Genomic DNA, 17316 nt, shown 5'->3' with positions numbered 1-17316 from the left:
CTTGCTTAATCTAAAATACTGTAACATTGATGCACTATTTATATTTTCACTGCATTGAGTCATAGAGTTCTTTATGTATGTAACTTTCATAACATTGGGTTTAATTCTTTTTCTGGTTTGTAAACTTTGCTGAAGTGCAATATGACAATGCTAAGATACAATGTGAATTGTATCTTAAATGGAATTATATCTGTGAATTTATTCCCATACTTGTTAGCGAAGAAACAAGTCAGGACCTTTTTCACTGAATGCCAGCTCTGTGCCATTGACACCCGAGGGAAATATCTATTAGTTATATCATATTAGGGTTCTGATCTTCTGTGTGCTTTCTTTGCTTTCTTCACTTTGGCTATGTCTAGACTGCAAGCCTCTTTCGAAAGAAGCTCTTTCGAAAGATACTTTCGAAAGAGCCTCTTTCGAAAGAAAGCGTCTAGACTGCACGCAGAATTTCGAAAAAGCAAGCCGCTTTTTCGAAAGAAAGCACCCAGGCTGTGTCCAGACTCAGGGGTTTTTTCGAAAAAAGTAGCCTTTTTTCTAAAAAAACCTCACCTGCGTCTAGACTGCAGCCGCGTTCTTTCGAAATTAAATCGAAAGAACGCGGCTTTTCTTTCGATGGCGGTAAACCTCATTTCACGAGGAAGAACGCCTTCTTTCGAAAGTTCCTCTTTCGAAAGAAGGCGTTCTTCAATGTAAATAGGGCTTCTTCGAAAGAGAGCATCCAGACTCACTGGATGCTTTCTTTCGAAAAAGCAAGCCGCTTTTTCGAAAGTTCAACGTGCAGTCTAGACGCTCTCTTTCGAAAGAGGCTTGCAGTCTAGACATAGCCCCAGTGAGTCTGGATGCTCTCTTTCTAAAAAGCCTGTTTGCTTTCAAGAATGCCTTCTTTCGAAAGAGCACTTTCGAAAAAAGGCGTTCTTCCTCGTGGAATTAGGTTTACCACCGTCGAAAGAAAAGCCACATTCTTTTGATTTAATTTCGAAAGAACGCGGCTGCAGTCTAGACGCAGGTGAAGTTTTTTCGAAAAAAGGCTACTTTTTTCGAAAAAACCCCTGAGTCTGGGCACAGCCTTAGAGGTCTTGATGTGCCATCCAGAAGAGGGCAGAAATGATACATACTTTGTGAACCAGTATGATAAATAGGGAGGAACGGTAAAATGGGAAGAGATCCTAGGGAACAGCAATCCCTTCCCCCAATTTAAATTTTTAAGAAACTTTTCTTTATGCCTCTAATCATCTGTATATTGGAACTGGATCAGAAATTTTTAGTCAAAACATTTTTGTCATTTTTGTCAAAACATCTGCGTAGACATGCCAAATTTCAAAATATTCAATTTTGAAATTCAATCAAAATAAGATACGCAATTTGTGTATCGCAAATTGTGTATCTTATTTCGAGTTTAGGGTGCCGTGTAAGTTCACCCTCAGGGTACAGGACATGTAACCACTGAATGACAGTCTGAGGTCATCTCCTTTGCTAAGGCAAAACTCGTGTCTGGCTGAGCTGCACTGACCAGGAACTGCCTACACCTATCCTACAGGCAAACACTTAGCCTAATCCACAAAAACAATACTGCATTTGCTAAATTTTACTGCCCCCTTTTGCAGCCCCTTTGTGCTCATGCACAGGAAGCCATCTAATATGATGCATTCACTTATGTATCATTACACCCACATACTACTTTCACATACCTCTTTATTGTTAATAATTCCCAGGAGAAAAGGTCCCTCAAACCAATAATGACATAACCTACAGAACTCAGCACTGAAAAAAACATACTCGAAGTACACAAGTATCTTTTTCCTTGGGTCATGTTTATATGGGCAGTGGGAAACAGGACTGGAGACATGGATTGAAATCCTACTGTAGCCTTCAGATAAGCAGAACGGTGTCGTGACAGAGTCGCGTGGGTACTCATGGCAGGAACAGCAAGGGTCCTGTAAGCCCATTGACAGCATGAAGACTGAAGGCTACAATGTTGGAGGTGCTGCCATTTGTATTGGAAAGGTGAAATGACAGAGCTCCACCTGTGTGGTAACTGTGCTCTGCCAGTCGGCACTGTACTCCACTCCTTTCATTTCTCTTGATCCCTCACTTTCCCAAGCACAAAGATTTGCACATATCATCCTAAAAAAATGCACTTAGATGCTGCACATCCCAAAGGAATTTGTCTCTGAGAATTAACACTTCTGTCAATTGACTCTCAGAGCCAGATCATGGAGCTTTGTCTCACATCAACAGGGTCCAATAAAATCTAATAACATAATTTTATGCAAGAAACGAGGGGAAAGCAGTGTTCTCAGATGAGTGGAAAGAAATTCAAAAATATTTTTATGAGCACTGCTAGCAGTTCGTGCCATAGAATGATTAATCCATCATCGGGAAATGACTTACGTTCTAATTAAAAACAGCTTAAGGAAGCTGTTTTGCATTGTCTCCTGTTCTGTTCCTAGTGACAATGGGTACCTGTCAGTTGAGCTATGTGAAACTGCTGCGTGAATTTTTAAAAGAAGATGAGAGTGAAGTAGAAAAGTACATCAATGGTCCAGATTCCCTGGGAGCTCCTATTTCCTATTGCACCATATAGACCAAAGGCCCAGGTAGCCTGCGTCCCAGCTCCTCTAGCATCATGTAAATCAGTGTCACAGTAGCCTGGTTTTCTACCTCTTGATGTATTAGAAAAGCCAAGTAGCATTTATTGGCCAATATCCCATCTTACACCAGAGGCCCAGTTCAGCAAAATACTTAAGCACATGTTTATCTTTGATGTCAATAGGACTTAATTAAGTGCTTATAGTTAAGCAGATACATAAGTGTTTGCTGAACCAGGGATATAAAAAGAAGTTGATTAATGGTTTACATAGTCCAATATCAGTCTGGTTTCTGTAATATGCAGGAACAGAAAAAGGCTCTATCTAGGTCACTATCCCATCTCCAAATGCATGAAAGAAAGCAATGCTCCTTCTAATCTGGTATCACACCAAAGGTCATGCAGAACAGACATGTCATGACTCATCTAACTCAGTATGCTATCTTTGGGGTCTACTACCTCTGCCTGACAGTTGTCTTGTCCTCCCTTACAGTATAAAGGAGCTTTAGAAACATTTTCCAAATATGCATTCAAAATCTGTTGTGCTATTGGGGAAGATAGCACCAATGGCAAACTGGAAAATCTTCTCTTCTTTTTAAAATATAATCATGAACTGTTGTTGTTGTTGTTGTTGTTGTTTTCTTATTTCATTTGTATATCATTTGCATCCAGAAGTTCCAAACATAAAAGGCTGCCCTTACTCCAAAGAGCTCTCAGTCAAACTTTAAGACACATGAATATTATGAATAGCAAAAATGTGGAAGGAAAGTTGAAAGTGACAAATCAAACAAACCAAAGGAGTGAATAGGCTAACATTTCTCAGCAGCCCCTACATAGTAGCTTCCTGCCTAACCAGGTCCAGGACATGCATATTTCTGTTTGTACTTCCCACTTCCAGACATTGTACAGACCCTAACTCACCACAAGAGGCCTGAATTAACAGGAAAACCTAGAGACAGGCAAAAGCTGGAGGAGATGTAAACTAGTGGGCAGCTTCTCACACTCATGCTGTGCTTACAAATCACTGTGTATGGGAACCAGATTGCTAAAATTTGCATTGGCATCACTGATGGGTGTTTTGTTTTGAGCCATTTTGGGTTTCAGTGTTAATTTGAGTAAATGAAAATCAAACTCACTACTAGTTTCTTTTCTTAGTTATTAAAATTATTTTAGGAGGATGTATGGAGCAACTTTGAAGCAAAGGGCTAGAAGCTGGGACAGCTGGATTCTCTCTTTGGATTGCCTTTGGTCTCTGTGTGATTCTGGATAAGTCATTTCCTTTTCTGTGTTTCAGTTTCTCCACCTGTCAAATGGGGATAATGAAGCATCCTTCACAGGAGCTTTCTGAAGCTTTAACTAATGCATGTAAAGTGCTTTGAGACGCTCATGCAGAGGGACTATCCAGAAGCCAAGTATTATTGGCAGTAGTACTGCAGTACAATGATACACATTTAAAAATCTCTCTTCGAATTAGAACCTGTGGGAAGTGTTGTGAAGAAAACGACTAGATTTGAGAAAGAATTCCCATGCTGCCTAGAAAGGAACTTAGCGTCTGCTGATTTTTTTTTTTATTAAAGCTGGGAAAATAATACAAAAATATTATATATTTTGTGTGACTTTAAATATAAAAATTTACTTCTGTTATAATCACACCCTCTTGGTGTTTGCTCTCTCAGGGTACATCTACACAGCAAAATTATTTCAAAATAATTTAGTCTGCGCCTACACAGCAGGCAGTTATTTCGAAATAATGTCGAAATACTGTCAAGCTGGAGGACTTCTTACTCCGACTCCTATAACCTTCATTGTACGAGGAGTAAAGGAAGTCAGAGGAAGAGTACTCTATTTCAAAATAAGTGCCGTGTAGACACTCCCAAATTCAAAATAAGCTATTTCAAAATAAGCTACGCAATTGATGTACCTCAATTTGCATAGTTTATTTCAAGTTGAGCCCTGCTGTGTAGACGTACCTATAGTCTTCTATTCAGTATAGTTTTATTATCTTCACAAGAATGGTTTGATAAGATAATTCATACAATTGCATCTAAGAGTATAGCTACACTATAATTAGACACTTCTGGCTGCAGTGTAGACTTCCAGGCTTAAGTTGAAACTCAAGCTTTGGAACCATTTAATGCTCCAGGATCCTAGAGAAGTGTTTCCTGTAAGATGAGTGCTTAGTCAACCACCCAGGAGAGATTCAAATGCTACCCAGCTGATTGGCAGAGTTCATACAGACTTCCACAGCCAGCAGCTTTTGTTTATATTGGTGGTGCACATCTGCACGTGCCTTGGTGCACAAAACACAATTTATTCCACACACGGATGGAAAAAAATATGGAAGGAACATTGTCCTAGAGCCAAGGCTCTAGTATGAGCCCAGACATCTATACTACAATTAAACAGCACCACAGCCCAAACCCTGCAAGCCCAAGTCAACTGACATGGGTCAGCATGTGTTTTTTTATTTCAGTGTAGAAATACCCTAGGAGGTAATTAGCACCTTAAGAGTTAAACACAACCAGTCAGAAAAGACACAATGTCATGCGATTCATATAACCAATGACAACTAAACTTCACATTTCAATTGTATTATATAAAATGCTCACTTCCAGAATTATGAAATATTTAATCAAACAAAGTAAAAATAATGCAAACATCTGAGAAAACCATGATCACCCTCAGGATTCTTTGGGGTGGATCGCCTACTACTTACATCAGTTTTCCTCAAGTGTATCACTTTTGGCTTCAGTGGAGTTACTCCTGATTTACCCTAGCATAAGTGAGAAAAGAATCAGGTTACAAAAAAAATTAAAAGAAAAGTACATTGAATGTAATAAATTATTCCCTCCAAAGTTCTGCCTGAGCTGGTATAAATGTATTTGAAAAAGCTCCATGCTTAAAACACCTTATTATCTGTTCAAGTTTCATGTCAATTAGGCACCCACTTTCCTGTCAGAATTATGTGAATCCAAGATAACAATAGGGATATTATTTCGTTTTCCTCTAAAGTTTCTTCATTACTTACAATTTGTTTTCATTCTTCCTAGCAAGTGTTGTGCAGTAACATATAAAGTAAAATGAAAAGAAAATCTGCTCACCCATGGAGACATAGTTAGAGTCTTATCCCTTTGCATCAATCTCCTGCCGGAAAATGCTGCCACATTGCTGTAGTGAAAGGATGAAAATGAAAATAAAATCACTCCCAGGGACAAGTCATGATGTTGACTCTGATTTTCAAATGTTGATTGAAGTGGGATCTGTAGCAACTGTAAGGGAAAAGTAACATCTGGCTTTGAGACAGACACATTCTGGGTTCCTTGTGCTACCACTACTTAATAATAAGCTGTTGTTATATCAACCATCAGCCCAGGATGGAGAAACCTGCCTTAGCCTAGAGTTGTTTCCCTTCAGAGGTCACTATAATATCTGCCTTGCTGTGTGTTGTTGTTGTATTATGTTCTGTGGAGGAGTAACTGGGGGGGGCATACTTAGATGGCTCATCTTTATGAGATTGACTGGCAAAGCTCTGTGTCTGTGTCTAAACTGCAGGGGTTTTTCGAAAAAAAGTAGCCTTTTTTCGAAAAAACTTCACCTGCATCTAGAGTACAGCTGCGTTCTTTCGAAATTAAATCAAAAGAATGAGGCTTTTCTTTCGATGGTGGTAATCCTCATTTCACAAAGAATAACACCTTTTTTCAAAAGTGTTCTTTCAAAAAAAGGCATTCTTGAATGCAAACAGGGCTTTTTTGAAACAGAGCATCCAGACTGCCTGGGTGCTCTCTTTCGAAAAAGTGGCTCGCTTTGTCAAAAGAAGAGGTTGCAGTCTAGACGCTGTCTTTCGAAAGAGGCTTGTAGTCTAGACATACCCTGTGACAGTACAGGACTGGCACAACAAGGGGTATTGCAGATCAAGACTGCCTTGTATTGGCAAAGCAGGGTATGGACTCAGGACAGGGAGACCAGGGGTATTTTTGTACAGAACCTCTATATCATATGCCTAGCTGTTTTCAGTTTTCCCCTGTGATGCTGCCTGTCCCTTGTTTTCCTGATCATCAAATTCACACTTTTTAAAAACAAATGTTAATAGACTTTAAAAGAGCCCTCATTTTTCCTCCCATCAAGAGACTTGCTAACCCAGAGATTCCTGGACAGCAACAGGAATGATAATAATTGATTTTGCATATGGTACCTGACTACACTCACAAATTTTCATGTGGTCCCTCCAGTCTCTGGAGCCCTTTTGAAATACATATTTGGCAATGTCTTGGAAAATTACAGTTGAGCTGCTGTATCAAATTTGTTTTCCCATTGAAAGAGGCATGTAGGTTCATCCCAACCAGAAACTGGAGAGAAAAGCACTGGGTAGATTTCACACTATTGTGTTTATTCAAAATCAACCTTTTTGTTTCAATAAGCATGTGCTTCCCCAACCTTGACATTTTGTCAAATGATTCTGCAATATATTTTGTTATGATCATGTTCACCTCTGGTTTATGATAAGCCCATTTTAAAAAAAAAAAGCATGTACTGAAATAAGATTTATTTAACCACTTGACTGCTGTCAGATGTTTCCAGAATCCCTCAGATACATACAGATAAATAATACCTGCTCTGTTTAATTCTGCATATGCATGAAAGTCAAATACACTTATCATGTTACTGATTTGTCCAGGTACAGTCAGATAGGAGTCAACTGCTCTACTAATTAATGCTCCATATCCATTCATGTGGGGTACACCTATAGAATCACACTGCTGAATATTCAAGGTGTAGCCAGGTAGGAGGCACCTGCAGAATTCTTGGAATATAGAACCCACATGCTTTGAGGCTCAACATTCCACCTATATCCTAATAGTCCATGATTCAGTGAAATATCCTAACATTCCGTGAAATATTAATGGACAAAAGTAGGTGCAATGTGAAGCGGGCAATTGAATAGTTAAGATTGCAATTCCAAATCATTTATTTTGTCATTTCTACAGACAAAACAAAGGGACTCCTTGTTCCTCCTTTTATGGCTCACCAAATGTTTCTAACACAAATATCACCCATCCCCCCTTATTTCCATAAATTATAGCACTATTTTTCATGTGTTTAAACAACACTCGGAATTCTTCTGCCCTTAATCTCTAGTCCCTTGAACTTTGTGTCATCAGTTGCACTTGTGCAAGGTGCAAAATGCTACCATTCCAATTTAGTTGTATTTTGCATGGGTATAAATGTCAATATAAAATGCAAGACAGTGAAGAATCAGGTTAATTGCGTGTTTTAGGAAATAGACCACACTCTGTCCAGACAAATGCCATGCATGTAACTCTGACTTGCCCATTAACAGGAAGAGACTGCATTGCGTCTGTTTTTCAGTAGTATCCTTTTTTTTACCACACAGACAGATGCACATATATTATGCACAGAAGGCAACGTAAAAACAATTTCTGAAAAGTGAGAAATGTGGGGAAAGGAGAGTGAGAACTCAACCTAAACAGGCAAAGCATTAAGATGCATTATGGGGGTTCACTGATCTCTGTGGGGCTATGTCTAGACTACAAAGTCTTATCAGAAAAACAGCTGTTTTTCAGATAAAACTTGAGTTACATCCACAATGGAAGTGCATTCTTTCAACAGTAAATTGAAAGAACAGAGGAAGTTTTCCAGCATTGGTAATCCTCATTCTGTGAGGAAGAAGCTTTTTTACGAAAAAGCTCTTTCGCAAAAAGGTGTGTGTGGACGCAGAAGAGGGAATTTTTTCAGAAGAAGAGGGAAGAAGAAAAAGCACAGGTACCCTGGTAGCCATTCTGTCCATAGCAATCACTGCTTACATGTGAGATAGCGTCCAGGCAGTCTGGACACTACCTTTCTTGCACAAGAAGCCTGTAGTCTAGACATAGCCTGAGGGAAAAGGTATTGACCACCATCAGAAACCAGATAATGAACTAACTCGTAGAATGCCTGCCAGTTCTGATATGGCATCTTTCAGGTCATAATGCTATTTTTCATTAACATCCCTTTCTCCAAGCACAGTCAGGTTAGCAATCTCTCCTTCTTCCTATGGTTCTTCTGTGATTGCTGTACTCAAGAAAATGAATGAATGGTGTTGGTTTTGTTCTAGTTCACTGCAGAAGGTGAAACTGTGGATACGTCTAGACTACATGCCTCTGTCGCCAGAGGCATGTAGATTAGGCTACCAGACATAGGAAAATGAAGCGGCGATTTAAATAATCACCGCTTCATTTAAATTTACATGGCTGCTGCGCTGAGCCGACAAACAGCTGATTAGCTGTTTGTCAGCTCAGCGCGATAGTCTGGATGCACAGGTGGCGACATCAAAGGTATTTGTCAACCACTCAGGTAAACCTCATCCCAGGATCAGCTGTTTGTCGGCTCAGTGCGGCAGCCATGTAAATTTAAATGAAGCGGCGATTATTTAAATCACCGCTTCATTTTCCTATGTCTGGTAGCCTAATCTACATGCCTCTGGCGACAGAGGCATGGGCTGTGTCTAGACTACATGCCTCTGTCGGCAGAGGCATGTAGATTAGACAGATAGGCAAAGGCAAATGAAGCCGCGATTTAAATGATCGCGGCTTCATTTACATTTACATGGCTGCCGTGCTGAGCCGACAAACAGCTGATCAGCTGTTTGTCGGCTCGCGCACTAGTCTGGACGTTCCCCCTGACGACATCAAAGCCCTTTGTCGGCAGCCCCGGTAAACCTCATTCCATGAGTCTAGACGTACCCTACGTCTCTAGGATCTTCTTGAATTACAATAGAACCATCACACACATTGTCTCCACAGCTCCCTGTCAATGAGCTATGATATGGTTAGTGCAGAGGGGACTGATTTGGATTAATCACTGAGGCTGCAAGTGTCAGTCCTTTTCATATATTCTTTTTTAGTGTTATGCAGAGTAACTCATTAGGGAAAGTGCTCAAGGGATTCTTCAAGGAAATTAGAGGTAAAGAACTTCTAGGCAAACAGGAAACCACTTTAGATCACCAGATGTGTAATCTTGGCCATCACTCTGGTAACACAGCCTGTCCATTGCACTCTGTCCTCAAGCACTTTACCCAATCCAGTTGATGACTCCACCAATGTAAGTCTATTGAATTTTAACAATTGTGTCTCTTTTTAGAGAGTTTGCCTTGGCTGGCTTAGTGCACATCACCCAGATTAATCCTGAGTGCCCTTGACTATCTTCTTGATATATCACAAGCCATGAAAATACCTCCTTCCTGTTTTGATGTAACTGAATTTTTCCAATGAAATCCAAGAGGATTAGAGTAACTTCCTCCTTCACAACGTGGTGTGAGACCGGAAGTGGAGAGTTGATCCTGTCACACTCTCCTTGAACTCTTGCTCTCCCCATATCTCTGTCTCTGTCAGGGCATGTCTACACAATAGAGCTAAACCCGAAATAAGCTACTCAATTTGAGCTATGTCAACTGCATAGCTTAAGTTGAAATAGCTTATTTTGATTTTGGTCATGTCCACATAGCACTTACTTTGAAAGAGAGCACTTTTCCTGAACTTCCGTTACTCCTCATACAATGAGGTTTACAGAAGTCAGGGTAAGAGCCCATTATTTCAAATTTATTTTGAAATAACAGTCTTGCTGTATAGACATGCATTACCTTATTTCAGAATAGCGCAACACTGCTGCATAGACGTGCCCTCAAGGACAACAAAGCTTTCCTGGGTACAAGATCATTTTTTTCCTGTCTTCTGCTGGGCCCACTAGCTTGGATTTCTATGAAGACATCCTGAAGTCTATGATATATTTTTCAGGTCTGGTGGAAGCTCGGAATGCAAGCTCAGAACTGGCTGAGGCTGAGGCTGAGGCTGAATGTTAGTTTATGACCTACTAAATTCAGCAGTTCTACCGATAATGAGGAAGAAGAGAGCATCTCTGAGGATGAAGTAGGAAATGCAATGGGTGGCCAGGTATTTATAATATTAAGCCTTTAAAATTCCACCCATCCTCAGTGGAAGAATGGGGGGTTTCTTTTTGTTTTCTGCATAAAGGAACTCACTGTCATCTAGTGGAATTAACACTTCAGAGAATGAGCTCCTCTCCAGAACAAGACGGAAATTTTAAGGCTGAAGGATTGTACTTGTCCACATTGTGGCTCAACTGAGTGGGAGCAGACAGTGTTCCTAGAGCTTTGGCTTTGGAAACAAAGCAAAAGGACCTCTTATAATGAGGTGTCCTGACTTTCATCTACTCTTTATTTCTCTGAATTACACTCCATATCTTGGTCCAACTATTGTGCAAATAAGTAATTTCTTGAAAACACTCTGGAAGCTGTCCAAAAGAGCTAGTATGTTCTTCCATTTATGCTAACACATAAATACAATAATTAGAGTCATAATAAGTAATAGGACTTGCAGCTCCTACCTCCATCTCAAGAATCCACTTCTCTTACCTTCTCTTAATCTCATCCCTGGACCCCCTTATTTTGAGCGGATTGAAGCATCTCTCAATGCTTGGGGAAGATGACTGACCAAATGCAATCTCATAGGAATTCTTGTGTCAAAGTGCAACCCTGTGAAAAACGGTGTAAGAAAACTGCTCTTAAAAATTAGTGATTCAGTTCCATTTTCATAAGAAAATCCATCAAAGAATATGAATAATGCTTGACATTTGCATAGAACTTGATATTTGCAAAACACTGTGTAAACCGTAATCAACTGAGCCACAAAGCTTGATCTACATGGCTTAGGTAAGTATTATTTTCCCTATCTTATGCTTGGGGAGATTGAGGCAGAGATATTAAGTGACTTGCTAAAGAAACCACAGAAAGTCAATGGAAGACCCTTGAACAGAATTCAGGAGTTCTCCATTCTCAGTACTCTATTTTATGCTGCATGATAGGGGGCGGGCTCCCCCTCAGGCTTACAGCCCTATCATCATCGGGGTTGCTGGCCCCTAGTTAACCCTTAACCACCCGTGCTCTTAGGTCTCTGTGTCCCCAATACAGCCAGTCAATACTCCGGAGCGGCCCGCTGCCGCCCGGGGAGGTCGGACCGCTTGCCCAGTGGTCCGGCCAGAGGGGAAGACAGCCACACCCCATTCCCGGAGTCCCGACTCCGGACCCTGATGCCGCCGGGCGGGTGTCTTCCCCCGACGCTCACCAGCTCTGGCCGCTCACTCGCCGCTCCCCAGCTCCCAAATAGGCCTCCTCCCAGGTCGGCTGTTCCAGCCCTTTTGATTCCCCCGCCGGTCCTGTCTCCGCCTCCTCCAGTCGTGGGGCGATGACGTCACTCCGCGTCTTGCCCTGGTTGGCTCTCTCTTGGGGCTGGCTCCCTCATAATCTCTCCGGCCCCTGGAGATGCGGATCTAGCCAGGGTTGATCGGGCGCCTCTGCCCCCACCTGTCTGGTCGCCTTGGCGGCAGGGTTGGGACTCCCGGCACCTATAAGAGCATGCGGAGTGCGGGGGGTCGGGGCCTCTGTGCCTGCGGAGCCCCGCGCCCCATCACACATCCCCCCTTTAAGTTACTTACAGTCCCGCTGCTCAGCCCTTCCCCTTCTTTCATAACCCTGGAAAAGAAGTCTGTGTTTCCGTGCTTTAGTCTCGGACGATGTTGTATTTCGAATTTCTATGCCTGTAAGGCAAGGTACCAACTCATAACCAGGGGGATGCTTTCTTTCATCGCCTGGCTCCACCGTAAAGGGGCATGGTCGGTCACCAATTTGAAGTAAATAATATCTCAGGGTATGTCTAGTTCGAAGTAGAGTGGTTAATGTAGGCAACCGAAGTTGCAAATGAAGCCTGGGATTTGAATTTCCCGGGTTTCATTTGCATCTTGCCAGGCACCGCCATTTTTAAATGTCCGCTAGTTCGGACTCCGTGCCCGCGGCTACATGCGGCACGGACTAGGTAGTTCGTATTAGGCTTCCTATTCCGAACTACCGTTACTCCTCGTGGAACATACCCCCAGAGTCTCCACTGCCCATTTTGCCGCCAGGGCTTCTTTCTCAATCGTGGCATACCGTTGTTCGCAAGGGAATAGCTTGCGACTTACTGGGTGTTCTTTTCCCTCTAACTGTTGAGTCAGCACCGCTCCAAGGCCCACGGTGGATGCATCAGTCTGTAAGGTAAATTCTTTTGTGAAATCTGGTTGTACTAGGACGGGGGCCTTCATTAAAATTGTCTTCAATCGCTGGAACTCGCGCGCGCACCATCCTGTCCATACTATTTGCTTCGGGTTGCTCTTCTTTGTGAGATCTGTCAATGGAGCGGCCTCTGACGTGAACCTCGGAATAAACTGCCTGTAGTACCCAGCTAGGCCCAAGAATAGCCGGACCTGTTTTTTCATCCGGGGGGGGGGGGGAGATAGTTGGCTAGGGCCTATACCTTACTGGCTAGGGGTCTCAATTGTCCCCTCCCTACCATGAACCCCAGGTAGATCACCTCCCGTTGCCCTATGTGGCATTTTTCCGGGTTCGCTGTCAACCTGGCATGCTGCAGTGCCTCCAGGAATGCTCACAGGTGTTGGAGGTGGTCTTCCCATGATCTACTATACACTATTATATCATCTATGTATGCAGCCGCGTACTGCTGGTGTCCCCTTAGCACGCGGTCAATGAGTCTCTGGAAAGTAGCAGCTGCTCCGTGGAGCCCAAAGGGCATGGTTTTAAAGTGGTAGAGGTCGAAAGGGGTGGAGAAGGCGGTCCTCTCTTGGGAGGCGGGTGTCAGCGGGATTTGCCAATACCCCTTTGTGAGATCTAGCGTGGAAATGTATTGGGCCTGGCCTAGCCGTTCTAAGAGCTCATCCACACGGGGCATGGGATAAGCATCGAACCAGGAATTCGCATTAACTTTTCAGAAGTCGACGCAAAATCGTATGGTCCTGTCTGGTTTTGGGACCAGCACAATGGCACTGCGCCATTCGCTATGCGATTCTTCTATCACCCCTAACCGCAGCATCTTCTGGACCTCCTCCCACATTTTCCTAGGAAGAGGGCGTACTGGTTCCCTCACCCTACATCCGGGTTTGATGGCCACATGGTGGTTAATCAGGTACACCCTGGCACGGCGTTAACCACTGACCTCAACTCCTGGAGTAGGTCTCGTATCTCCTCCCTTTGAGTCGCTGTCAATTCTGGGCCTATATCTACGTCGCAAGTTGATTTCACGTCTCCGGCCCATGGCTCCAGCTCGGTGAGCTGGGACTGAGGATCCAAGAAGAGGCCCTCCCTCGGGTTCCATTTCTTCAGCAGGTTGACATGATAAACCTGAGTGCCCTTTCGCTTCCCCACCAAGCGCACCTCATAGTCCACCGCCCCTACTTTACAAACAACTTCAAAAGGCCCCTGCCACTTAGCCAGTAATTTAGATTTGCAGAACGGGAGAAGGAGGAGGACCCTATCTCCTGGCTTAAACTCCCGGGCCCGCGCATCCCGGTTATAGTAAAAAGTATGCTTGTCCTGTGCCTGCATTAAGTTAACCTTTGCAAACTCCACCAGCTGATGCAGTCTTTCCCTCAAGAGAAGAACATAGGAAACCGTTCCCTGGACTCGGGTTCCCTGGTCCTCCCAGGTTTCCCTTAACAGGTCCAAGATCCCCCGGGGCTGACGTCCATAGAGGAGCTCAAACAGGGAATACCCGGTTGAGGCCTGGGGTACCTCGCGGACAGCAAACAGCAGTGCTGGCAACAACTTATCCCACTCGTGCGGGTCACTCGCCGTGAACCGAAGCATGGCTTTTAGCGTGCGGTTAAAACGCTCCACTAACCCGTCAGTCTGAGGTGATAAACAGGTGCGCAGAGTTTTAATCTGTAATAGGCGGCATAGTTCTGCCATTGGCTTAGAAGAGACATTCGTCCCTTGGTCCGTGAGTATTTCTCGGGGTATCCCTAACTGAGAAAAAATTTTCACTAACTCTCCTGTGAGGGTCTGCGACGTGGTGTTTTTCAAGGGCACCGCCTCGGGATATCAGGTGGCATAGTCTATTAGAACCAATATATGCTGGTGCCCGGCCTTTGACCTCTCGACCGGTCCAACGAGGTAAAATGCGACCCAGTCAAAGGGCACCCCTATCACCGGGAGGGGGACCAGAGGAGCCTTGTTTATCTCCCGCGGTTGGGTGAGCTGGCACTCGGGGCAGGAGTTGCAAAAATCCCTCACTTGCTTATGTATCCTGGGCCAAAAAAATTTGTGGGTTATGCTCTGCAGCGTTTTCTCCCTCCCGAGATGACCCACCCACGGGTTCGAGTGAGCCAGCTCCAATACCTTCCGGCGTCCCACCGCCAGTACTAACAACTGCCTGAGGATACCCCTGCCCTCCGCTGCCTTGGTTACCTGGTAGAGACAGTCCACATGTACCTCGAAAAAGGGCCTTTGTTTTAGCCTTGCGTCTTCATCCCCCCTCGTTGGTCGTCCTGCCGGCTTGCTCCCAGGCCCGTTGTAAGGACGGGTCATTATGCTGTTCCTGGACGAAGTCCCCTTCGGCATCACCCTCTAAGGTCTGGCTCCAGTCCTGTGAGGCATCCGGGCCCATCCCTACATCTCCCGTTTGTTCAGGACTCCTATCTCGGGCCTGCCCAACCTGATGGGCCGCTAGCGCACTCTCCAACCGGTCGGCCTCCTGCTCGTCGGCTGGCCTAGGAGTCCACCCTTCCATTAGTCGCTTGAAGCCCGGCCAATCTCGCCCCAGGAGTACTGGGTATTCTAAATTTTCAGACACGGCCACCTGGCACATCACCTCATCCTGTCCATCAGACAATTTTACCCACGCCGTGGGATAGGGTTTCACGTCCCCATGGATGCACTTCAACCATATAGGTGTTCCTGTTGGCCCTGGGTGAGGGACCAGGGAGGCCAGGATCATGGTTTTCCCACAGCTGGTATCAGCTAGGGCCCAAACCTCCTGCCCTTATACCTTCAGCTGGGCCAGCACTTTCTCATTTTTCCTAGGATGAGCCCTAGGGCCTAGGGCCACCACCCATCCGAATGAACAGTCCATGAATGGGCAGTCCCGGCGGAAATTGCCTTCTTGGCCACACTCATAACATGCACCTCAGCTACCGGTTCCTGACCCCGAAAGGCGTATAGGTTGCTCCTCTCTCGAGGCCTTAACCCCCTTCGCTCCTTCTCCAGGGGGACTATCTAGGGTGGTGGGTCTATAGTCGGGGACCCCCCTTTCGTGCCCTCCATAGGTCTGCCCCCAGCCGCCTCGGGGAACCCGGGCCCGGCCTACTGGTGAGCGTTGTCCTCGCCCTTCCCCTGTCATCTCCCCTGCACCCTCCACGGCCATATAGGCTTCCATTAGGGTGACCACATCCGCTACAGTTGTGGCCTGCTGCCACCTTACCCATTTTCGGGCGTCTGTCGGCAGAATCTGCAGGAATTGTTCTAGCACAATGACATCGACCAACTGACCACTAGTCCGTTTTTCGGGTTTCAGCCATCTCCTACATGCTTCCCGCAACCTCAGGGTGACCGCCCTAGGGCACACCCAGGTGGGGTACCGTTCTTGGCAAAATCTTTGCCTAAATGTCTCGGGGTTCAACCCGATTTGATCTAGGATCGCCTCTTTTACCTTTTAATAATTGAGAACTTCTCACGGATCCAGACTCCTATAGGCTAATTGGGCTGGCCCCGACAAATAGGAGGCCAACAAAGTGGCCCAATGGTCTCCTGGCCAACGGGCTGCCATGGCGATCCTCTCGAATGTCTTGAGGAAGGCCTCCAGGTCATCTTGAGGTCCCATTTTGGTTAGGTGGATAGGTAACTGGGGTACCCCTCCTGTGTTCCCGTCAGCCCCTGGAGCTGCCCTGGCTAATGCAGCCCCTTGTTGGAGCCACATCTCTCTCTGTGCCTGTTGTTGATTGGTCAGTTCTCTAACGAGCTTCCTGCTCCAGCTTCCTGGAGCTTCCAGCCTGCTGCTGAGCAGCCAACTGCTGTAACAGTTGGGTCTGCTGTTGTTGTTGCTGGCGTTGCTGCTCTGCCAGCCACTGCCAGACTTCCTTCATCTACTTTTTTTTTAAACCACCCTTAACCCCAGTGTTTAGGATTACATGCCCACATTCTCCACCATCTGTCAGGGTGCGGGCTCCCCCTCAGGATTACAGCCCTATCAACATTGGGGTTGCCGGCCCCTAGTTAACCCTTTACAACCCATGCTCTTAGGTCTCTGTGCCCCCAATACAGCCAGTCAATACTCCAGAGCGGCCCGCTGCCGCCCGGAGAAGGGGGCGGTCAGACCGCTTGCCCAGTGGTCCGGCTGGAGGGGAGGACAGCCACACCCTGTTCCTGGAGTCCTGACTCCGGACCCTGATGCCGCTGGGCGGGTATCTTCCCCCGACACTCACCGGCTCTGGCCTCTCACTCACCGCTCCCCAGCTCCCAAACAGGCCTCCTCCCACGTCGGCCATTCCAGCCCTTTTGATTCCCCCACCGGTCCTGTCTCCGCCTCCTCCGGTCGCGGGGCGATGAAGTCACTCTGCGTCTCGCCCCAGTTGGCTCTCTCTTGGGGCCGGCTCCCTCGTAATCTCTCCGGCCCCCGGAGACATGGATCTAGCCGGGGTTGATCGGGCGCCTCTGCCCCCACCTGTGTGGCCGCCTTGGCTGCGGGGTTGGGACTCCCAGCACCTATAAGAGTGCATGGAGTGTGGGGGGTCGGGGCCTCCGTGCCTGCGGACCCCCCTCCCCCGATCACACTGCCTCACAAGCAAAGTAAAACCTCAGGAAACCTCTCAATGGTAGTTTGAGTTGGAAGACA

At 45.5% G+C, this 17316-nt stretch overlaps 1 long non-coding RNA gene across 1 annotated transcript; it reads right to left on the bottom strand.

Moving 5' to 3' along the window:
- Positions 1–5230: 5230 nt before the first annotated feature.
- On the bottom strand, positions 5231–11136 carry LOC142818268 (uncharacterized). Its single transcript, XR_012895653.1, has 3 exons — positions 11016–11136; positions 5689–5856; positions 5231–5360 (listed from the first exon to the last, which is right to left on the bottom strand). It is a non-coding gene; the product is annotated as an uncharacterized LOC142818268 (long non-coding RNA).
- Between the last annotated feature and the right edge of the window lie 6180 nt (positions 11137–17316).

Source organism: Pelodiscus sinensis, chromosome 14 (genome assembly GCF_049634645.1).
Source record: "Pelodiscus sinensis isolate JC-2024 chromosome 14, ASM4963464v1, whole genome shotgun sequence".
In the NCBI taxonomy this organism is placed as follows: domain Eukaryota; kingdom Metazoa; phylum Chordata; order Testudines; family Trionychidae; genus Pelodiscus; species Pelodiscus sinensis.
The sequence above is the reverse complement of the archived record's forward strand: the minus strand, read 5'-3'. Positions and strand labels throughout refer to the sequence as shown.